The 25,636-nt window shown below is 39.7% G+C and overlaps 1 non-coding gene across 1 annotated transcript; it reads right to left on the reverse strand.

Moving 5' to 3' along the window:
• Positions 1–13,158: 13,158 nt before the first annotated feature.
• Positions 13,159–13,231, reverse strand: Trnam-cau. Its single transcript has one exon. It is a non-coding gene; the product is annotated as a tRNA-Met (tRNA).
• Between the last annotated feature and the right edge of the window lie 12,405 nt (positions 13,232–25,636).

A 25,636-nucleotide genomic window follows, 5' to 3' on the forward strand; every position in this document is an offset into this window, starting at 1 on the left:
GTTTGGTATGGCGAACACTTCGGGCCATTTGGTGAAGTAATCCATGACAACCATGAAATACTTGTTTCCTGATTCCGTTACAGGAAATGGCCCAGCTACGTCAACTGCGATTCGTTCCCACGGTGCGCCAACGTTATACAAGCGCAGGCTCCCACGGCTCCTTGTCTGTGGTCCCTTCACTGCAGCGCAAGTAGTGCATTTGCGGCACCAATCCTGTACATCGTCTCGACAATGCAACCAGTAGAATCGTTGTCGCACTTTTGTTAACGTCCTCTTTACTCCTAGATGACCTCCTGATACGCCATCATGCATTTCACGGAGAACATCCGGTACTCTCGTTCTTGGGACAACTATCTGAAGATGGAACTCTCTGCCGTTGGTCTTCTCCCATTTCCGGTAGAGTATTCCGTTTTGAAGTATCAGGCTGTCCCATTGCGCCCAGTACGCCTTAGTGACAGCGCCAGTGGGTGCAACCTCACTCCAGATTGGTTTTTCATCACCCCGTTTCTTCCATGTGATGATGTGCCGAAGGTCGTCATCTGTTTCTTGAGCCTCCCTCATAGCATCATTCTCCCATGGGCCCAAAGGACTCGTTTTCGTTAACTTTAGTGTCACTTCATTAGATTCCTGTTTAACACAATGGTTGCAGTCTTCTGAACATGGCCTTCGTGAGAGTGCGTCGGCATTCCCATGCGACTTTCCGCTGCGGTGTTCCGTCTTGAAGTCATACTCCTGGAGTTGTTCTATCCATCGAGCTACTTGGCCTTCTGGGTTCTTGAATTGTAGTAGCCACTTCAAGGCTGCGTGATCAGTTCGCAGTAAAAAGTGTCTGCCAATGAGATACTTGCTGAAATGTTGTAGCGTCTTTACGACAGCCAAGAGTTCTCTTCTTGTTACACAGTAGTTTCTCTCTGGCTTAGCTAAAGATTTGCTGAAATATGCAATTACAACTTCTCTTTCACCCTGTTTTTGAGATAACACCCCTCCAATGGCCGTGTTGCTTGCGTCCGTGTCGACTATAAACTGACCTTCAGGTTGTGGATACCCCAGGATTGGTGTTTCACACAGACGTTTCTTTAGTTTCTGAAAAGAATCTTCGGAAGTCTCGTCCCAAATAAACTGTCGTTTATCTTCTGTCAGCCGATGTAATGGCTTGGCTATCTCCGAGAATCCCTTAACAAAACGCCTGTAGTAGGAGCATAGGCCGAGAAATGCCCGCACTTCGGTTTTGTTCTTAGGGGTTGGCCAATTTTGGACTGCTTCTAGTTTCTCCGGGTCCGTCTGAATTCCATCACTGGAGATAACATGGCCGAGATAGTTCACCTTACTCCTGAATAAACGACACTTTTTCGGATTCAACTTTAATTTGGCTCCCTCTATTTTGGCGAAAACTCGTTCTAAGTTTCGCAAATGGTCTTCGAAGTCGCGGCCAACAATGATGACGTCGTCCAAGTAGACTAAGCAAGCCTCTCCAACTAAGCCTGCCAGTACACACTCCATGAGTCGCTCAAATGTGGCAGGTGCGTTGCACAATCCAAAGGGCATGACGTTAAACTGCCATAAACCTTTACCGGTGGAGAAAGCTGTCTTCTCTTTGTCTTTTGGATGAATTTCCACCTGCCAGTATCCAGATTTCAGGTCCAGGGTCGAGAACCATTTCATGCCACTCAAGGTATCCAGAGTGTCGTCGATTCGAGGTAATGGATAACTGTCCTTCTTGGTGACATCATTGAGACGTCTGTAGTCCACACAAAATCTTGTGCTGCCATCTTTCTTCTTTACTAATACAACAGGTGAGCACCATGGACTTGCAGACGGTTCAATAATCTTATGCCTTCTCATGTCCTCCAAAAGGCCTTCAACTTCTTTCTCTTTTGCTATAGGTATCCGTCTTGCTCGTTGACGAATTGGGTTCTCGTTTCCGGTATCTATCCTGTGCTGAACCATCGACGTTCTTCCAAGGTCGCCTTCCTGACTGGAGAAGATATTCGCGTGGCGTTGTAAAAACTTCTTAGCTTTCATGCTCTGCGAATAAGTCAGATTACTCTTGCAGTCATCGAGTAGCTCAGTCACTATTCCATAGTTGCTGGTGTTTGCTGAGTCTGAGCCTGTGATCGAACTACACTGTCTCATCCAGACAACTTCCTCGCACTTTCCAATGACGTCACCTTTGTTCAAGCAGATCTCGCGATCACCAAGGTTCAAAACCCTGACCACAGCGTTACTGCTACCACTAACAAGGGTTCTCGCCGTCATCAGTTTTTGCGCTGATGTCTTGGTAGGTAAGTCTTCGATCAACACGCATCTATTTAACTTCTTCCTTCCAGCTGGCGGTAGTTTCACCAGCACTCTAGCTTCCGCTCGTCCAGGTATTATGACTTTCTTTACACATTCAACTTTCCCGCAAGCACCTCCAAGGATGAAAATTTCTTCTTCGCCACACTTGAACACTCCGTCGGCGACATTAATTCTGCAGTTGTGCTTCTTCATGAAATCCAAACCCAAGATGCAATCATCCATAATCTCAGCCACGATAACGTCATGAGGGTATGAGGATCCCCCTACATTAATCGTAACTGACATTTCTACCAGGACGGGTATTGGCTGACCGGAGGCAGTAAGGAGCCGACAGTTAATTCTCCTCTTGTGTCTTCTTGCGGCTTTTACCAGATTTGGGTTCACTATCGTTCTAGAGGCTCCTGTATCTAGAGTCATTTTGCAATCCGTCCTGTTAATAGTCCCCTGAATCACAAGACTGTTCCCGCTGCATGCTTGGGAGATAACAGTTATCGGGGCTTCCTCCGTGTCAGCCAGCACTAGCCCCTTAGTCCTGGCTTTTATTCGTTTCCCTGATCCCGGGCAGGGAACGAGGCCCCTTGTTTTTTGCAGCTCCTCCATTTGTTCCAGACGTTCCTCGAGCATTTTCATCCTTGCCATTTGGGTCTCTTTCTGCGGGCAGTTAAGCTGAAGATGGCCCCTCTCGCCGCACTTGTAGCACATGGCTCCAGAACTTCTCTTCGTAGGAGCCTTAACCTCCTTGACTTCCTCAGAGACCTCGCGGATCTTATATGTCTGCCGTATGTCACGCCGAACAGCCTCGACCTCTAAAGCATGCGCCAATGCTTCCTTAAGCGAGGTGTGGTGACGTAGCCTCACTGCAGCTCTGACCTCTAGGTCCCTGATTCCGTCGACAAATGCTTGCACAATGTTCGTGTCGATCATCTTGGAATCGGCTCCTGGGTGTGCCTTCTTGACCAGTTTTTCTATTTCCAACGCCCATTGTTGTAGTCCTTCTCCTGGGCGTTGGACTCTGTCACGCAGTTGGGCACGGAACACGTGCTCCAGGTGTCGCTCCCCGTATCTGGATTCAAGTGCCTCCATCAGGTCTTTAAACCCATTTCCTGTATGCGCTTCTAGGACCGACAAAGCTTGCCCTCTGAGCGCAACTGTGAGAGCGGTCAGGCATTGTTCATCATTCCATCCGTTGGCAGAAGCAACCGTCTGGAATTGCTGACGATAAGCGTTCCAAGAAGTAGTACCGTCGTATGGTGGCACTTTAACTCTTGGTCCTTGTACCACTACGGAAGTTCCACTAGACGTCGCGATTCCTGTGGTTTCCAGGCGCACTACTTTTTTCTGTAGTTCAGTGAGGCCGGTTTTCACATTTTCCATATCCACTCCCAACCCGGTAACGCGTTCGTCCATTACGTCGACGTCTTTACGAAGCTTATTCACCGTGTCACTAACATCCTTTATAGCCAAAAGCGCTTTTTCTTGGAGGTCCTTTTGTTGCTCTTGTGACTCCTGCAAAGCGCCGAGCTTGCGTTCTTGTAACTCTTGCAAAGCGCCGAGCTTGCGTTCTTGTAACTCTTGCAAAGCGCCGAGCTTGCGATCATGTGACTCTTGTGACTCTTGCAACGCGCTGAGCTTACGGTCTTGTGCCTCTTGTAAAGCGCCGAGCTTGCGGTCTTGTGACTCTTGTAAAGCGCCGAGCTTGCGGTCTTGTGACTCTTGCAGAGCCTGAATTAACTCAATTAGGCTTTGTAATTGGGGAGCCACTTGAGGGGCCGCAGAAGCTACGGGCGATGCATGGTGGCTGGAGCCAGTAGGCAGGGGTTGAGCAGACGGAGCTCGGTGGGCGGAGCTAGTGGGCGTGGCCTGAGTGGGCGTGGCCTGGTGGGCGGATCCAGTGGGCGTGGCCATGCCCAAAGTGGGCGGAGCCTGAGGGGCGTGGCCAGTGGGCGTGTCCCGGTGGGCGGAGCCAGTGAGCGTGGCTTCAGCCAAAGTGGGCGGAGCCTGGTGGGTGTGGCCAGTGGGCGGAGCCATGTGGGCGGGGCCAGTGGGTGGGGCCTGTCCCTCAGTGGGCGGAGCTTGGTCCCCAGTGGGTGTGGCCTCCGCAACTCCTCTCTCGGAGTCAATGGCAGCAGCTCGCTGCGCCCTTGTCCTGACACTCCCCTTGAAGTCCTCTCTCGGAGTCAATGGCATCTCCAAATCGCACTTCTGACACCAGTTGTTACGTGCTAGGGTTCGAGGATTTGGAGAGAAAGACCTGGTGACTCTCTTGAAGACTTTATTAACACTGCACTAAACACTAGGTCACAACACTTAGCACTAAGTCCAAACACTAATCACTAGGTCCAATCACTAAGCACTATCACTGTCCTAGGTCGTAGCCAAGTCGCAGGTTTCACTGGTTCACTCACTATTGATCACTTGATGTCGCCTTGAAGATCGCTCTGATTGAACTGAACTGCCGGACCTGCCTGCGGCTCTTTTTATATGGCGAGACGAATTCCAGAAATTTCCCGATTCACGTAAACAAGTAAACAACCGTGGGAAATTTCTAGGCGGCTCGGGCATGTACCACAATAAAACTGCCGTCCTTGCGATAAGTGCAGTAAGTTGAATTTAATTTAGACCTTATGGACTCAGTCATAAGGTCTAAATTCAAACACGCTAACAAATAAAGGGTAAACACGTAAACAAACATTGGACCTTTTTAGAAGGTTCGAGTATGTACTTGCGCACCACGTGTCCGTATACCATGTACCGTAACAATACGAATTATACTCTTTTATTTATGATTGAAGTCTGTTGACAACAAGTTGACAAATTGAAAATGGATTATAGTTTTTTTTTTTTATTGAATCTAAGATACTATTAGACAATGCTTACACGGCCAGTCTGAGATCAGCTAAGTCCCAGAGACAAGAGTTGAAAAAAAAAAATTATAAAGTCAATATTTTTTACAAAATATAGGTAGTAGTCCTAATGTCATTGAAACTAAGGTCGAATTTCGACCATTGGGCGATCTCTAGTTATTATAAATATCAAAGAAGTTAAATATTACAGCCTCTTCAAATAAAATCTGCAGAACGGATTTTGATGAAATTTAACATAACAAACAGTAAACACCTCGAAAGCTTGTCTCAGCTCAACTAGTGGTATATTTAAATGCCCCACTTATAGATGAACTAATTAAAAAAATTACGTTATTAATCAAACTCTTCATTAAATTGAAGTTTAATCATCATTAAATGTGCCGGTTAAATGAATAAATCGGGTACCAAGACAGCCTAAACAAATTATGGTGTTCACTTAAACGTCTTCGAAACCTGTCTCAACTCAACTAATACCCCCCACACCGGTTTCGGTGACGGTGGCCGGTTTCATTGAAACTAGGCCAGTCACGCAGGAGTAATTTTATAGTGCCCAAGTGTGTACGCAGTACACAAGAGAAACTCTCTATTCCTTTATTCTCATAACCCAGTGGGACGGAAGACCGACATGACTGGCAAGAGATCAGGCGCAGCACCGACGTTTTACATGCCCATCCGACGCACGGATCATCTTACTTGTCAGACAATCTGGTGATCAGCCTGCATTGTCCTAACCAAACTTGAAAATAACATGTTTCCAACGCGGGAATCGAACCCACGACCTCCGAGTCAAGAGCCACGCTCTTAACCATTTTAAGTTCTACTCTTTAAGTACATAAAGCGCATCTTAAACGAACAAATCGGATACCAAGACAGCATAATAAATTGTACGTACACATACACGTCTTAGAAACCTGTCTAACTAATAGTATTTTTTTTTATTTATTAACTAATAGTATGTTACCTAAACATACTATTAGTTATATATATATTCTATGCATAAAGCGCTTCTTAATAGTATGTTTGAGTGCATAAAGCGCATGTTAAAATCAGGTACTATAAAGTATAAGACAGCATCAGTAAATTATGGTGTTCACTTACACATTAAAAACCTATCTCAGCATAATTACTAATGCTTAAGTGCATAAAGCGCATTTTAAACGAACAAATCGGATACCAAGACAGCATAAGCAAATTATGGTGTTCACAGTTCACTTGCACCTAAAGCAACCTGTCTTAACATAACTAATAGTATGTTTAAGTGCATAAAGCGCATGTTAAACGAACAAATCAGGTACCAGAACAGCATGAGCATTGGGAAGTTCGTCACGTGGCGGTAATGACGTCACGTCCGCTCGCGATCAGCATTACTTCACTCCGGATTGAGTCTTCACTATTACCATAAATGTCCAGTCCAGAAGGAATTTGTTTCGATCTTACTTGTAGATTTTAAAGTTGTAGTTTGTGATATGACTAAACTTTAAAATGTAGTTGCCACAATAAGGTTGTTACTGTAATGCGTGTTATCGTCTGCGTGCGAATCTGGTCCGCATGCAAGTTTCCCGCAACCTATATGTTGACGTTATCCACTAATGCGGGCAACACGCAAAGGCTAACAGAAGGTTGTGGCATGTGGATCAGATCGAAGGGATAGGAAGGGATTTTTTTAGGTATGTTTTTAAGGCATTATAAACGGGTATGCCGATCAAATCCGGTAGGACTGATAGCAGTCTCATAGACGCTCAGAAACTATTACAACAATTTGCAATTCAGTATTCTTTACCAAAATATTATATATTTTCAAAAAAAAGTCAAGGAAGTAACTACATGTGTAGACAAATTCAATTAAAAATATTGAAATTATTAATAGATAATAGAAAAATAGTTATGCACTAAATATAGTATTACTTAGCTTTCATCCACAACAAAATACTACTAACATAAAAAAAAAAAACTTTATTATATTTCTCTCCACGTACGGGTCCACAAAAAGGTGAAGTTACATAACTCTCAAAACAACGCTAGACGTTGTAATGGAAGCAGTAGTCGAAATCCACTTATGTACAGTCACCAGCACTAACACTCGTAATAAATTGTTTAAGTATCTTTTATTTAAGGCCCTCACGAATGACATATTGCCGCAAAAATCACGCGCGAAGACGCGACAGTAAATATTATATATATCATGCAATTTTAGGGTCAATTTAGACCGCAACGCGACGCGTTGATGCATTTCTAAATTTGTACTGAATTGACAGACTAGCATGACGTCTCACGCAAATGAAGTCAGCTGTCAATTCAGTACAAATTTAGAAATGTATCTACGCGTCGCGTTGTGGTCTGATTTCTGAAAGAGGCCGCGGAGCGGAATAGAGAGGACGATCCCACCTCTCTGCCGCTCCGCCGGCGTAGGACGGGAGTACGGAGGCGACGCTATGCGAGCCTCCTAAGTCTCGTCTAACGGGGCTCTGGGAGAGGATGGGAACCTCCCCGGCTTAGCCAGTCCCGGCGCCGAGGGGAAAGCTTCAGTTTGCCGAAGCGTTCCCTAACTTTGGTGGATGTCCGGTCCCTTCTGGTCGTGGAGGGAGTCCTGTGTTTGTTAGATCCGGGACATCCCTCCTTTATACGGCTGAAGGCAAACCGCAGGTGGTTTAAGTGAGTAAGAGTCTCACATACCCCCGGGTTGCTTCAGCTAACTGAGGCACATCCCCAACCCGGGGCACCCATGATAGGTTTCCCCTGCGCATCAAAAAAAAAAAAGCTTCCTAGGTAAGGCCTCCTAACCTAACCTAACTCAGGAGCGGTCTGTGTACCGTGCTCAGTGCGAAACGGCAACAGTGCGCGACCCTAACCCGAGTATGACATTATTGACAAACAACAAAAGTACGCCTTGATGGTTGACCCTCTTTCATGGAACCAAATTCTTCCATAGTATCGTCACGTATGGCTTCGACAAGTGAGCATGAGTTCTATAATTCTACCCGAATGCGCGGTTTTGCAGCTACACCGCGAGACCACAAGCAATAATTATTATTGTTTGTATTTTTGTATAGGTATCGAGCTTAAGACTAGGTTTCCACTCTTTGCCATACAATTCCCTGAGGTAAAATACTTTAAGCCGTCTATATTTATAATATTAATTACTACCTCCGAATTTAGAGGTTCCCGCAATTTTCTGGGCGATGTTTCTAGGTAAATTCCTAAATTACATTAGGACGTGAGTACTTTGACCTTTTGTTTGCGGCTTATTTTACTTTAAATAAAGTCCGAAATTCTTGTCGGGCTATTTGAGATCCTTCAGTGATTGAAATACTTTATTACAATAAAAAATTGGACGCTGTTAAGCATTCGTGTTCTAACCCACAAAAAAATACTCATTGAGTTACGAATGCAGTTATGTTCTATAGATAGATGATTTAGATCAAGATTGCATCCAAATTTAACAACAAAAACTATAGAGGGTTAGGACACCAATGCTTAACAGCGACCAAATATAAGTTTTAATTATCGGTTTAAAACTAAAATAGATGAAAAGATTGGAATGGATATTTCATTATTTATGCTTAATGAATGAACAAAACAACGAATTAACGAATGGAATTATTCAGTTGAAATCTGTTTTACATTAGGTAAGTAGGATGTATAAAAATAATTGCATCATTAATTTGTATAAATAATATACATTGTACACACTACATTAGTTAATCTAAATGATAGATACTGGCTATAACAAAAGAAAGTGATAATACTATTATTATTATACATATAGGGTGTGTTTGTGTCCCTTATTAAGAGTAAAGATTACTTTTTACTTTTTATTTTTACTAGTTATTCTATATGCAAATCGCCAAAGTTAGAAAATTAACCATACAAAAATTTAAAATAATCGGTCAAGTGCGAGTCGCGCTCGAAGGGTCCCGTACCGTTAAAGAGCAAAAATAGGCCAAAAATTGTGTTTTTTGTGTGGGTCCTTAAATTTTATTTTATTTAAATATTATTATTAATTATTCAAGACCTTAAAGACACATATAATTAAGGCTTTTGTGAAAATTTCAAGTTGTTGTCATCATTAATAGTTGATACCATAAAGTTAATATACCTAGCGGAATAGAGAAACAAAGGCCTGAGCAAGAGAGATGTCACTATCAGTAACACTGCGTGGTAAAAAGAGACGTGTGATACATGACAGCAGCACTCTTTTTTTGACTTCCAGTCGGCACGTGCCGCACGTTGACAATTTAATCTCATAGAAATCATGTTCAATCATGCTTGTGTAAGTGTATACGTACACATATTTTTACACACAGATGAAACCAATTTCGGTTAAGTTTGACAGCTCGAGATTGTTGCTCTATTCCGCTAGGTAGGTATATTAACTTTATGGTTGATACCAAGCAAAAAATGTTTGAAAAATCACGTTTGTTGTATGGCAGCCCCGCTTAAATATTCAATTTATTTTGTTTTTAGTATTTGTTGTTATAGCGGCCTGTGAAATACATAATCTGTGAAAATTTCAACTCTCTAGCTATTACCGTTTTTGAGTTACAGCCTGACAGACGGACAGATAGACAGACAGACAGACATCGAAGTCTCAGTAATAGGGTTCCATTTTTACCCTTTGGGTACGGAACCCTAAAAAACCAGAGTTAGTACTTTCACAATGAACTCTATATTATAAGAGAAACATACACAACCTTAAAGTACTTATTTAAAGTATTTTATTAACCCGGCGTCATGGGGGCAGAAAAGTGTTACACGGACGTTGGAGTGGGTCTCACATACCCGTGTGTTAGATATCAAAATTAGTCCAACCTTTTATAATAATCAATTTATTTTATATGTCTATATTAAATTCAATGTGTATTTATATGACTTAATGAAACATAAATATATTATATTATTATTAACCATATTTAATAGAGCTTTAAAAAAAGAACGACAAAAGTCAACAAAATATTTCTCATCTACTTAAATGTTAGTCTATTACCAATTAACAATCAGTTTTAATTTTTTAATGGCACTTATTTAAAGAATACTAAAATATTTTTATAAAAAATTGACAAATAATCACATCTAATCATTATCTTTGGTGCAATCAGCACAGAAAGGTACAACATGTTCTAAGCAAATGTGTTTGGTGCAAGTTGCAACTTTCGCAAATGAAATAATTCGTTTTACGGTCTTTTTTGGCTGAACAGTCTTGGCATCTTTTGCGAATATTCGGCTTCTTTGCCGAAGGTTCCCCTGAAGATTCACAAAGAAATTTTTCAATAGGCGTCTTGTACCAAATTGTACCGTCTTTGCCACGAACTTGCCGATTCAGCTACAGTACAATGCTCTTCCGACAATCGATTTCTATCTGCACGCGAAGACAGTGGAATGTCTTCATCGCCAGAGATATCTTGCTCTGCGTCACTAGGATTACTACGTTTACTCAAGAGATCTTCTTCTTTGCATATTTCCTGGTCTGACGAGGTAGAATCAGAGTCCGAGTTCCGACTCTTGTAAAATTGAAAGAATGGGTTGTCGTTCTTCTTCTTCACAATCCATTTTGAGATCCATAAGATCACCGGTGATCGCAACAACAATAGAATAACAACAAATTTCCAAGAATCCACGATCGAAAAATTAAAGTACTTCAAAGTACTTACCTACAAAAAACGCAAAGTAATTAAGTAAGTACCTACAAAAAATAAAATACATTTTACAATAAATCATCTAATTTTATTGTATAACACAACAAAAATACAAAAAGAAATGTTAAAAACACTGATAATCTTTAAAATAATGTCTGTGTAAGATGTCCCGAAATTGTAACACTGACTGCGGGGATGGGTCTCACATACCTTATGCAACTTTGGGCCCCTGTTACTACCGCTGCGGCCGTCGCAGGACTAACGCGTTACCTGTGACTCATAAACCAACTCAACAGCTCCAGCTATTGAGAAATTTGGCAACGCTGAACGCATGGTAACTGAATTACAAGTGAAATAAAAAGTGATGGGTCTCACAGACCCAACCCCCATGACGCCGGGTTAACTTTGTTTTATTACACTCTGTAGACTCTCTTATGGCGGGTTAACATTAAGCAATCTATTTTAGCGCTGCATTGGATAGCTGTATTTGAACAATGTTAACCGGTTTTTTGAAAAGCCATATATCTTTTTTAATAGAAAAACAGCTGTTTTATACAGGCGAAAATTAGTATTAAGGATCAAAGTCCCTCAAATAAAAATAAGAATCAAATCAATAGTTCATAAGTTCACGAGCTCCCTAAAACATTGAAGCCCAATGTGCTGAAACCGATTACCGCAGAATCTCACTTGGAAAGTTGAACATCTTCAGGATTTTTCGGTTCGTTCACAGTCAATGCATGTTCAAAGTTTCGCTGTAGAACTTGTAAACCTGTACATGAACTATTGTTCGGTTAGGTTTGTTCGATATCCAACTCTACTTCCAGTTTAAAATGTAATCCATACTATTATTGTAGATGCGAAAGAGTTTCTGCCTGTTGCCTCTTTACTCCCAAACCGCTAAACCGATTTTGATAAAATTTGGTATAAATATAGTATGAATACCGGAAAAGGACTTTTTATCAAGGAAAATAAACGGTTTTCGCGTGATAAACGAACTTTGGCGCAACGGAGTTACGGCCGTCGTCTAGTACCTATTGTTATAAGTGCAAAAGTTTGTGTGTACTTACGCAAAAACTAATAAACGATTTCGATCAAATTTAGCATGTAATATAAAATAATATTATACTCCGTTTTTTTCCGGTTTCATTCAATGAATTCGCTAGTCATTCAATCTGCAACTGCGACAACAGAGCTTATTACACATAAAGGAAGTTATCATGGTATATTTTCATCACAGGTCAAATAATCTAATTACGAAAGAAACATAATTAGTAACTCGGTCCGTAGGCTAGTGTAACCACGAAGTGAAATAAAGGGAAACTTTTTTCGGCGTGTGACGGAAGGCTAATTAAGTTGTGTGAATTCGTGTTGAGTTACGGCTTGTACACATGGACTCATAATCGTCACAAAGCGCCGTCTAGAAAATCTTAATAGTATCTTGTTCATGTCTTTTTTTTTATATTGTACCTAGTATTTTCTGACATTATCTAATTTTTCTTGTAATTTTCAATCTCTCATGTAATAATTAATTGTATTAACTTTTCTAGTTGTTAAGTCTCGTCTAATATTGCGTTGTGTTTTACAAAAGTAATTTTGTGCATGTCTTTAATTGACATGAATGCTAAATATGGACCTAAATGTTAGTTATTTAAGGAAGCTTGTATTCATGTTGTTGACATGCCTTATATTTTATTTAAAATAAAATATAAAATGTCTTTACTATTTCATTTTACTCCACAATGGTAAAAAGTAAAAAAGGCAAAATTGTGATAAAAATATACCTACGTCAAAATTAACACAATATTGTGTACTATCGTAATTCGCAACATTTATATTATTACTTACTTATTAAATTGCATAATAATATTACAAATGAAATGCAATAGATTGTAATAAATACCATAGTAAATACTAATAATGGTCTGGGTAAATGTTTTTGTAATGTTGAATTTTAATTCCAGATTTGTCAGGGCCAAAGGTTTCAAATCTTAACATGAGCATCTCAGCAATTTTTTTAAAATGAAATTTCGGAGCACAACATTTTGCGTCGCAATTTCCTGCGTTGCGAAAACGCATTTTTGTGTACAAGCCTTTAGCTATTAGGGGTGGCCACAAAGTTGGTCAAACTATGGAACTTTTGTAGGCAGTCCCTGACGGCAATTATTTGGGTTCGAAGAAATAATTACTGGCCTTTGCGTTTTGAATAAATTATTTCACAGTCGTTTTTAGAACTAGTAGTACCAGCTGTACTCGACTATAGGTTAAAAAATGGGATTAGATAATATTATCCAGGCATAAATAAACAAAGGTAAAAAAATAGCTGCGCAGAACAGCCATAAATCGTTTTACTATTGCAAAATTTATGCCCCGGGTGAGGATCGAACTCACGACCTTAAGATTATGAGACTTACGCGCTGCCTACTGCGCCACCGAGGCCTTGGACGACATATTTAAATACCCTAACATATTCCTGATGCAGTGTCCATGTACCCCCCTCCGTCCCCCTTCGCCGAATTGCCCCTGTCCCTGTCCCTGTCCTAGTCCCTGTCCCTGTTCCTCTTCCTGCCTCCCAGTAACACTTTTGTCCCTATAAGTCTTTCTACTAGATCTTATCGGACGACGAGACTACTCTTTTATATACTCACCAAGCCTACAAGCGCCTCTAGAAACAGCAATAAAAACCGCAAAGCAATTGCAGTTAGTTTTGGCTCCGGAGTGTAAAACTTTGCGCTCTTTTCTGATAACGGATTCGGTTCAATTTAGCTGTCGTAGTTTTAAATCTTTCTTATCAACTTATTTTACGTTCTTTGTAGTCGAGATGAGAGCGATTTATAGGTAAAGCTCTTTGTTGCCTGATTTATAACATCGGTTAAGTTAAATCACCTTTTGGATACGTCACGGGCTAAGGTATAATTTAGTGTTACGTTAGTATATATATTTGAAATTGTATTGAATGGTTCTTGGTGAAAATTATGTTACTCGTAAAGAGTATTAAAACTTAAAAACGTTATTATTTAAAAAAAATACTTGCCCCTAGGGAGTTCCGACAAGAAGGGAAACTAGACAGCAGAGTTCTGAGTGACTGATTGACTTTTAATTAGTGTTTGGGATGGGTAACAAAATAATACCACCCATCCCAAAATTGAGCTATAAGAAGCAACACCACAAAAATGTTTTTACTTCAAATACGTAGATATTTCTTGAGCGAAGTGGGTAAGTATTAATTAAGATCTTATCTTCGTTCATGCGTATTCAAATTACGTAAACGAGGGTAAAATTAATATTTTATCAAAAGTAACGCGTCATGACAGCTTCATTTAGCGATAAACTTATCAAAAAATTGTTTTCTCGGAAGATACGACCAAGATTAGGCCTGCGTACAATACAGCTTACATTTTAATGCTCAGAATTTATTCTTGGACTAAACTATGATTGCAGAAAATCTACCGACCATCGTACAGACAAGATTTTGTTGTCGATAAACATAATGTTATTTATATATTTTTTTATGAAATAAGGGGGCAAACGAGCAAACGGGTCACCTGATGGAAAGCAACTTCCGTCGCCCATGGACACTCGCAGCATCAGAAGAGCTGCAGGTGCGTTGCCGGCCTTTTAAGAGGGAGTAGGGTAATACTTAATAGGGGAGGGTAGGGATGGGAAGGGAATAGGGGAGGGTAGGGAAGGGAAAAGGGTAGGGGATTGGGCCTCCGGTAAACTCATTCACTGGCGAAACACAGCGCAAGCGCTGTTTCACGCCGGTTTTCTATGAGAACATGGTATTTCTCCGGTCGAGCCGGCCCATTCGTGCCGAAGCATGGCTCTTCCACGTGGGAATTGTCGCAATACCTGTATTAAATTTTATAAAAAATCCATATTCATAATATCATAAATGCAATTCTATCAGTCTGTCTGCAACCTTTTCACGCCTAAGCCGTTAAACTGATTTTACTGAAATTTGGTATGAACTATGAAGATAATTTGATTATCGGGAAAGGACATAGAATACCTTTTACACTGAAAAAATGTACGGTTCCACATCATTATACACATCATTATAGTCCGTGCAATCCACGATCCACTATTCCTCCTAATCGTTTATAGTATGTGTGCAAGCTTTCGCCAATGTTTGAGTGTTATCGGTACACGCTAATTACCTATGAGTGCACGCGCACACTACAATAAATAGACCAATTAAGAGAAAACGTCACGGTCAAAGGGAAAGATGCTCACCCAGAAATTGGTGGGGCACGTCTTCGTGGATTGCACGGATTATAATTGTTATGTAGTAGGTTGTAGTGTCCTAGGGACACTGGCTCACTAACACACCCAGTACCACTGCGGAGCGCACGTCTATCCACCATCACTGTCACTATGCAACTGAGAGATATTGACTACTTGACAGATGATTTACATAGACTGCATCCCTACTACTGGTGTTTATGAGACAATGTTAAGAGGATTCCACACCGCCGTTTTTCCATACAAACGCTGTCCCCTGTTTCCTCCCTGGATAATGCCGGTAGAGTTATGATTTTTTCCTGAATATCTATGGCCACTATTAGCATGTCCGTATGTTTTCTTTTTTTTCATAATTTAATTATTAAAAAAGATAAGAACGTCCAAAAACCCAAAAAAATGGCCAGATTTTCCTCTGTGTTCAAACACCCAGAAAACAAAACTGGCTAGAATATACAAAAAAATAAAACATAGGAACACAGCTCAAGCCTTGCTTTCATTCTTAATGAAAAAAATATTAAAATCGGTTAAGTTTTGGAGAAGGAATCAGCGGACAACGAATCGAAGATTTTCTGTTCTTTTATTAGAACTTTTGTCGTGTTGCGCTCTAGATTTTAATATGGTCCTCCCTATCGCGCTCTGCGGTGGGAGACTTGAGATTGGTGAGACAGCAATACATTTTCAAATACCTATTTTCAATTTCTCTCGCCCCTGGTGTATTCTCTTAAGTATCTACTATGTAGATACACTGCGCATACACTACATAGGTATTTCATAATAATATTATGAGTACAACTTACGAAGCTCTAGAAACATTCCAGAACACGCGCGGAAGTCAAAACATATTTGCTCTAGATTTTAATATGGTCCTCCATATTTTACAAAATATTACGAGTGTGGGTGTCTCATACAAAATTCCTGCGCTAAATTCCTAAGGGAGGCCACGACTTCAGGTGGTCAGGAATTCCTTGGATATAACCGTTAGGTGGACCGTAACTGTCTTGGCATTTTGATAAAGACCTCGTTTAAGATAAGTATAGATAATTATAAATTGCAAAGTATTTCCTTGCATTTTTTGCTGTTCAAAATGAAACTATCAATCCAATACCGCGGTATAAGTCAGTCCAGTTCCAAAATTGGAGGAGGGTCTTCGGCTGTAGTTTTACCCAATTGCCAAGAGGTATTGTCTAAATATTATTATTTTAAGTTGGCCGACTATCGTACAAACCACAGAAATAGATCAAGATAGAAGCGCGTTGTCGCTCCAATTTGTATGAACACGAGCGTGTCAGTAGTCGGCCAACTTGAAATTGTATATCTGCGGGGACCCTTACTCGCCAAATACAATCAGGAATTATAGTCTATATATTATAGACTATTCCTGATTTTACTTCTAAAGTTCTAAAGCTTCTGAGTTTACTTCTAAAGGAAAATAGCAAAACTGAAAGGCGTTATTTGTGAGAATTTTTATATTTCCTTAAAAATGTTTCCTACGAGAGGAAATAAAATACAATAGCAACTTAATAAATCCGGTAGCACTGCGAGTAAGGGCGACTTCACAATACCACGCCACGCCCCTTCGTATATATTATATTTCAAGTAAGTATACCTATTACGCTACAAAATTATATAACTAAATATACCATGGATACCGTACTACTGGTCGATAAATTTGTTTAAGTTTTTGCAAGATTTTAATACAATAAAAAAGTACATACTTTCCGATTTATTAATGCAAACAAATCTTTCTCCTTTTATAAAAAAAAATGTTTTCCTTTAATAAAAAAATACTCATAAAGATATTAATATAATACTTTATGCTGTTTTTTTTTGTTCTGTGGAGACAAACTCAAGCTGAACTTGTGTAGTTCTATGCGTACCAATCTTAATTATTATTCAAAAGGATAGAGCAAATTTTTGACGAAGAGTAGGTACACTGAGAAACACTGAGAAACAGCCCTTACAATCATAGCAACTATATTATAAGGGACCGTGTACTGCGCGTGTTCTACTATAGCGTATGGGAAAACACGCGCGCGGCCTGCGCGCAGGTTCTGGGCGGGTTCAGCGCGTGCTGCGCGCGTGTTTTCCCATACGCTATAGTAGAACACGCGTTCAAATGACACGCGTCGACCACGTAGGACCGCACACGCGTTGTTCCCATGTTACACCCGCGCTCGCCTCGCGCTCGCCTCGCGCACGCCTCGCGCACGCCTCGCGCACGCCTCGCGCACGCCTCGCGCACGTCCCACGCACGCATAAACTACTAGTGATTGGACTACTTCGTTCAGTAGACTAGCCACAGCGCGGGCGCAATGCATGTGCAGCGCATAAGCGGGGTGGGCGCGGGGTGGGCGCTTGGCGTGTGCGTGGCGTGCGCGGGTGGAATTCGATAAATGCAATTTGAGGTCTATTGATGTGCCTAAAGACTCAAATAAAATCAGCAAATTTCCAAGCGAGTTTGACGCGGGTGCAGAAGCGCGTGGCGTGGTCGGGGCGGGCGCGTGTCGTCTGAACACGGCCTAATAGTATACTGATGTTATAGTGAGTTAAATGTTCTCCAGTGTCACGCTAGGACCTCGTTCAACCCACTTGGCTATTATTTATTTTACAACAAATGGTGGCCTGTCCCTTTGTCTTATACTGCTTTGTTATCAATAGTCTAGATTTGCCTAGCCTGATAAGATATTATATTCTATGCCTAATTCACAAGTAGTTATTTTTTTAATACCCTACTTGATTGTGTTCTTAATAAATATTTAAGTAGGTATTTAATAATTATAATAATACTAGATGACGCCCGCAGCTCCATTGCGCCATAATTCGTTTATCGCGCGGGAACTATACATTTTTCCGGGATGGAAAGTATACTATGTCCTTTCTTGGGACTCACAGTATCTCTATACCAAATCTCAGCAAAATCGGTTCAGCGGTTTGGGCGTGAAGAGGTAACATTAAGACAGACACACTTTCGCATTTATAATAATAATTAGTATGGATATTTTATAAAGATACTAGCTGTCCCGGCAAACGTTTCTTTGCCATATAAAGTATTTCACCCGTATTATTTTATCGAAGTGACTAAATAAGTATGTCACCATGGCAACGTCCATCGCTATCCCGTCGAACAAACAATGGTCGCCGTCAGTCTCGAGTTGTAATAATTTACTATTATTTATTCAACAAATGCACTTATCAATATAAAAGCACCCAGTAGCCGATTCTCAGACCTACTGAATATGCATATATAAAATTTGGTAAAAATCAGTAAAGCCGCTTCGGAGGAGTACGGTCGGTGGTCGGTGACTAACATTGTGACACGAGAATTCAATATATATAATTTCCGCTATCTGGGTCTGTTATGTGGCTTTTGCAACGAATCGACGTTAATTATTAAAGTTTAAGTGTAATTAGTTCAAGCACTATTTTCTTTCAAAATACATACTTATTATAAATTTGATTTTCTCAATTAACGAGAGCCTTTGAAATGATTTAATTTACTTGAAATTAGATTAAATACGCAATCTCTGGAGTTTATTAAATGTCATTCAAATGAAAATGACCGAAATAAAACAGCCATAATAATGTAATGCTAAGTACTCACATACGGTTTTGCTCGATTAAGCAATCACGTACAGTTAAAACCCCGGCTCGGGCTTTCGTCCACGCATTCAGCATTGCTCGATAGTTTTACTCCAAATCGAAGGAAATTAGATAATTTAATTCGTATGTGAGTACTTAGCATAAGTCTTCTCTATCCTAAATTAACATATAGACCGTAGTATATTACGATTTTCAAAAGCGTATTCTGGCGCTCGCTTTTCTTAGAATTTCAATAGCAGTTGAGCATTTACATACATAATATAATATTTGGTGACTATTACACCGAAGTATCAAACATTAGAAGACATTTTGGGGTAGTTGTAATCATAGCTGGGCATTAACTCGTTAATCCGTTAATCGTTAATTAACGAAGTTAACGTTTTGATTTACGGATTAACTTTTAGGTTAACTTTTAAAAATATTAACGGACTCGTTAACTTCCGTTAATATGCAGAAGTCCGTTAATCGTTAATCCAACCAATGTCTACTATTTACCGAACGGCACCGCGGCGCAGCGCGAAACCAGGTTCAGACAGTTATGAGTTAGTATGAAACGACAAGTGCCGGGCGGGTGGGCAGCGCGGCGCCGCGGCACGGCAACAGCGAGTGAAACAAAAGCAATACTAGATACATTTTCAGGCGCGTGCGAGTGAGTAGAGATTTGTTTCGTTTTATCATTTCATTAGCTTATAGAGTGAAGAGTGATTTGTTTATTGTTATTACAAATTATTCGCATGTTGACAAAGAAGAGTGCAGTGTAATTTTGTTAGGTAGAATACAATAATTATAAAAGTATTTTGTTTTGTCCCTAACCTTTTTTTTTTTGAGGAGGGGAAATGCATTACGCATCCCCCGCCCCCTCGGGGGAACTTCCAGAACCTAAACCAACAGGTTTTGTATGTACACTAACGCAATGATATAAGTCATAACAAGGCCATATTACATATTAACGGATTAACGATTAACGTTAACTTGCGTTAAATAGTCCAAAATGTAACGCTTTAACGTTTAACGAAGTTATTTTTTTTTAACGGATTAACGATTAACGAAGTTAACTATTTGATTAACGGTGCCCAGCTATGGTTGTAATTCATTTATTAAAGAAAAGTTCTATTTTCGCCTTTACACAGATTTGATAGTAGATTATTATTAAGTAGACTTCTTATTAGTGGTCTTGCTAAAATTAAACTAGACATAACTGAAACTATATATTTTTCTTCTAATTTGAAATTTTCATATTATAAATAATATAATTTTAGTAGCAGTTTAATGATTCTTAAACAAGTTTTTAATTGTACGTAACTAACTGCAAGAAATACTTCATAAGAATTAAGAATAATTGTAATGTAACTTTAAATTAAATAAATGTAGTTATTTAACAAAAATACTAATAATGAAAGTTATTCATGAATAACTAACTCTATGTATTTAGTTGGAGTCAGAGTCTTATAAACAGCAAACAGAAAGCGATTGCAACTTATTTAAATCATAATATTGTAATGATTTTATGTTGGTATGATTATCTAAGTTTAAACACTAAGTATATTTTTCTGTTCGAAGCTTATAATTTTTTGTCTATTCGCAAGTAACGTTTATGGTGTGAATGGCAGCCGGATACACCTTGCTTTAAAATCCCATAAGGTCGCAACAATGCGAAGCGCCTGTATTCTATACAATCATGAATAGGTTTTTAACTTACTATTCGTATTTGAAGATTGAAGTCGTTTCATGAATTATTCGTTAAAACCATTCTATATACGTCATGTCACTGATGCAAGAGAGTTGCATTATTATTATAAATTAGATATGAGATAACCTGTGGAGATAACAATAGTATATAATAGACGCTGTTAAGCATTCGTGTACTAACCCACACAAAAATTACGTATTGAGTTATGAATGCAGTTATGTTCTGTAGATGATTTAGAACAAGACTGCATTCAAAATTTAACAACAAAAAAATGTGGGTTAGGACACTAATGCTTAACAGCGACCATTTGTAATTATGTCGTTTTACGCGGCATACATCTCAGCAATTATTTATTAAAATCGTTACAATAGATGCGAATTCTTTAAAAAATAATATAACGGCAAAATATAAAGTGCCCGTGAAATTAGGTCTTCTGTTTTTTTCTGTACATGGACTAAATTACATTTTTTTAATGAAATAAGATGGAAAACGAGCAAACGGGTCACGTGATGGAAAGCAACTTCCGTCGCCCATGGACACTCGCAACACCAGAAGAGCTGCAGGTGCATTGTCGACCTTTTAAGAGGGATAGGGGAGGGTAAGGAAGGGAATAGGGAAGGGTAGGGATGGGAATAGGTTAGGGGATTGGGCCTCCGGTAAACTCACTCACTTGGCGAAACACAGCGCAAGCGCTGTTTCACGCCGGTTTTCTGTGAGCCCGTGGTATTTCTCCGGTTGAGCCGGCCCATTCGTGCCGAAGCATGGCTCTACTACGTAGAATGTACATATTTGATTTCGAACTTAATGTGTGTTTTCTTTTACAGTGAACTCTATATAAGGGACATATTATTATAAACACCCCAAAAGTAATTATCACTTAGTTTTATTACACCTTGTATATCCGCCAAATATCTCCAACGTAAAATCTGTTGCGTAATTGGCATAGATCACATGCAGCCGTTGTTCACTCGTTACAAAGTTTATCAGTTTTCCAGTTACGTCTAACCGTATCAACTGGATAACAATATTACGGTGTCCAATATCTGTGACGTCACGACTACGGTATTTTCACGTGCGAGGAATTGAGGCCGATAGATTGGCACGCAGGCTCCACCAACTGTTCTTACTTATTTTACCTGTGATAGAACCTTAGAGCTAGGGATATAAGGATCAATTTATTGAAACTCGAAGGTAAAATATCTACGTACATTCGCAGGCTCCACCGACTTATTTTACCTCCAATAAGAACTTAGGGCCAGAGATGTAAGGATAAAGTTATAAGAATTTAACGGAAATATAACAACGAACGGTAGGTGTATGTTAATTATTGCGGCAAACGCCCGTGACCATAGATAGATTTGGGTTTTAATCTAGAGTGTAGGGTTAGTCCGTTGAAACGATGCGGGGAGTGACGCTGCGATGCATTTTATAATTAGCAGCTCAGAATTGAACTGTATTCACTACACAAGAAGAACCAGTTCACTCAAGTGCGCTACAAACACGTACCGCTCCGTGTCAAGATATTTTTTTGTATGAATTGACTTGAGCGTATAACGGATAGGTAATCAAATTTTTCTCAGATTACAGCTCAGATACATAATTATGGTGTCCTTATCAATATGCCAAGTCAAGTGCCAACACTTGAACCGTTTGAGAAATTATACCTACTATTTACATTCCGAATGCAAAAAATGGCTATTTCGGCACATTAAGTTAAACAAAAAGTCATAAGAACCAAACTTAAGATAAGTTTTATGTCACAAAAACATCATTTTGGAAATTTACTTTCAAACCATGGAGAAATAAGGGAACATACAAATAATCCATCGTCGAATATACTTTTAAACGCTTCCTTTTTTTTATGAAATAAGGGGGCAAACAAGCAAACGGGTCACCTGATGGAAAAAAACTTCCGTCGCCCATGGACTCTCGCAGCATCAGAAGAGCTGCAGGTACGTTGCCGGCCTTTTAAGAGGAAATAGGATAATAGGGGAGGGTAGGGAAGAGAATGGAATAGGGGAGGGTAGGGAAGGGAATAGGGTAGGGGATTGGGCCTCCGGTAAACTCACTCACTCGGCGAAACACAGCGCAAGTGCTGTTTCACGCCGGTTTTCTACGAGAACGTGGTATTTCTCCGGTCGAGCCGGCCCATTCGTGCGGAAGCATGGCTCTCCCACGTGTTCCTTAATGCGAGTGGGCTAGTAGCTTGCAGACTGATTTCTGTGTCCAGAATTCTAGATACATAGAAAATATATTTGTGTGCCCGCAATACACAACCAAAGACTTTGACCGAAATAGATAACGTTTTCAGGCTGATGTATACGCACAAAGTCACTCATTACGCCACGACCAACTACTTTCCTTCGGTGACAACCACTTCATAGATAAGAAGTATTTCCCAAGAAAAAGTATTTTCCAATTCGATAAAAGTGCCGTAACTGGTCCCCGGCCGACTATAAACGGTTCTGGCTTTAGATTAAAACTTCAAAAGTTTTCGTACAATTGAGTTAGAACTGGAACAAATATTTGCTCGTTTTATTATGCATTGAACGCGTAGTAATGATGTAGGTAAATTCTTTCATCTTACATAATATAGCTAATTTAATCTTTACACATTTTGTGTAAGTCTTCATTGAAATAATTGATAAGGTTGCAGCAAACTTTCATCCCCTATTTGAACCCTTTGGGGTTGGAATTTATCAAAATCCTTTCTTAGCGGATGCCTACGTCATAACATCTACCTGCATGCCAAATTTCAGCCCGATCCGTCCAGTGGTTTGGGCTGTGCGTCGATAGATCACTATGTCAATCAGTCAGTCAGTCACCTTTGAGTTTTATATATATATAGATTTATAATAATTAGTCGTCCGATAATCGGATGAATTATTTTTTTATTCATCCGATTACCGGACTACTAGCAACAGCCAATAAAAAATTCACCAATCTATCGTCAACATAAACAAGACTTTACAATCGTACGTTATCGGAGCCCACGCCTGCATAAATTAGCACAATTAGTACCACATAAACGTAAATTAGTGCTCAATTATATCGCGTAACGACTGTACCGACTGTTAATAGCGGCATAAATCTAAACAGATACTCAAAACTTACCACATCAATTGTAACGGCGAAGAAGCCTACTTGGAAAATGATTTGGCAGTCTTTACAACTTCAAATATCTTTTTAAGAGTGTCCGCCTAGTGGGTAGACCTTTGGTTCACACTCAAGAGAGTCTAGATTCGATACTAAGAGGAGGCGTGTACCAAATGAGACATTTTCAGACCTCAAGTACTTAAAACGGATGCTCTTACGATGAAAGAAAAAAAATCGTGAGGAACCCGCACATGGTTAGCCCCCGACGTAATATGACCTGTCCATTCCACTGGACTAGGCCGACTATGTTGAGAGACTGTTGCGTGTGCTTGTGGCAACCATACGGACATCTAAAAATCTAGTCAGAGATACTTACAGTGTTTGAAGAGTGGTTACTTCGCTCTAAGATACTATATACACAGTACAAATCATCCAAAAGGGATATAAAGGCTTGGAGATGGTTTGGAGATCTCAAAACCAACTAGCAACAGACTAATTATAGCCACGATTAAACTACCATGGTCTTAACCAGATCAGTAGCTTAGACCCTTTCGAAAAAAAATATACAAAGGCCTTGTTTGAATGTCTTTGTACTCGCCTGCATAAGGCGCACACGACGCGCAGGGCAGACATATTGTGCGTTACTGCATATAAGTGCAAAGGTTCTATTTCCACGGACTAAAGAGTGCGTCACCGATAGTCTGTCGTCTGCGCTGCGCCTTAAAAGAAAGTTTGTTAGTGTAGTGTATACTGTATTGTAGCTAGTGTAGTGTGTGTTCAACTATAACAACAGAAACTCTATTTTTAATATCCAATATTTTTTAATATCTTCATACAGATTGATATTATATATTCATTACCCTCTGCGGCGGCTGATAAAATAAGTATTTTGTATAATGTGTGAGGCGTGCTTTATTCGACGATAAAGCTCACCTCATACAATATCCTATCAATTGATTGGATATTAAATATTCAGAGCCCGGAGAATCGCTAAGTTTTATTACTACGAAGCTAAAAGGAAAGGTGATTTTGCTAGTATCTTTACCGTGTGAGATATTATTAGGTAATAGAAAAAAATACTGCAATGTTGTCAGGATAGACCATAAAGTTAATATACCTAGCGGAATAGAGAAACAAAGGCCTAAGCAAGAGAGATGTCACTATCAGTAACACTGCGTGGTAAAAAGAGACGTGTGATACATGACAGCAGCACTCTTTTTTGACATCCAGTCGGCACGTGCCGCACGTTGACAATTTAATCTCATAGAATTCATGCTTCAATCATGCTTGTGTAAGTGTATACGTACACATATTTTTCACACAGATGAAACCAATTTTGGTTTCGTTTGACGGCTCGAGATTGTTGCTCTATTCCGCTAGGTATATTAACTTTATGGGGTAGACGGCAACATCAGCATAGACAGTAAACAAAAAGTTTTGTTCGACGTTTCTGTTAAAATTCTGATAATATACATGTGCACTGTGCAACAATATGTAGGATTAATAACTGTATATTGTGCTTGTATCGCCCTCTGCTCCGATCTTTACGTTCCTATTCATAGGCAGATAGTGGACAGACGTCATTTTGTCGGGTTTTATCAAATCAATGACATCAGGTCATACCTTATTTATTAAAAAAAATTAAAACATTTTCAAAATTAAGTGCCGATAGATATTTTTGTTTCCTAAACTTTAATGATAAGTTAGACAGAAAATGTAAGAAGTTTAATGTCGAAATCTCCATTAAAATAGAGTTAAGTGATTGTTAAATCTCTCTGACTGAAACTTACTTTAGGAAGTTCATTTAGGCGAGCTCAGCACTCGTACCTGTAAGCTATGATCGGTATTGACTCTATCGATTGTCCGAATTGCTGGCCCAGTTACTGCAGTCACAGTTCGCGACTAATTGTCTAAGGCCCGTACTAATAAACCACTCTTACAGCTTAGATTATACTCAAGATCACTATTTATACTAAGCGTTGTCACATCTTAACAGTTATTTAGATTATTGTTAAAAGCGTCAAACATTTCTATGGAATGTAAAATGCTTAAATTTTCTTATTTCCCACGTAATTTTATAAAAACTTTCCTCCGACCAAAAGAGAATAAGCAAAATCTGTTCAGTTGTTCTCTAGGATGCTGTTTTATTTCAAAGATCGAACTTTAGTCCTATAACTGATGTAAGGCATTTAAACTGAGTGCGAATACATTGA

Source organism: Aricia agestis, chromosome 18 (assembly GCF_905147365.1).
Source record: "Aricia agestis chromosome 18, ilAriAges1.1, whole genome shotgun sequence".
NCBI lineage: Eukaryota > Metazoa > Arthropoda > Insecta > Lepidoptera > Lycaenidae > Aricia > Aricia agestis.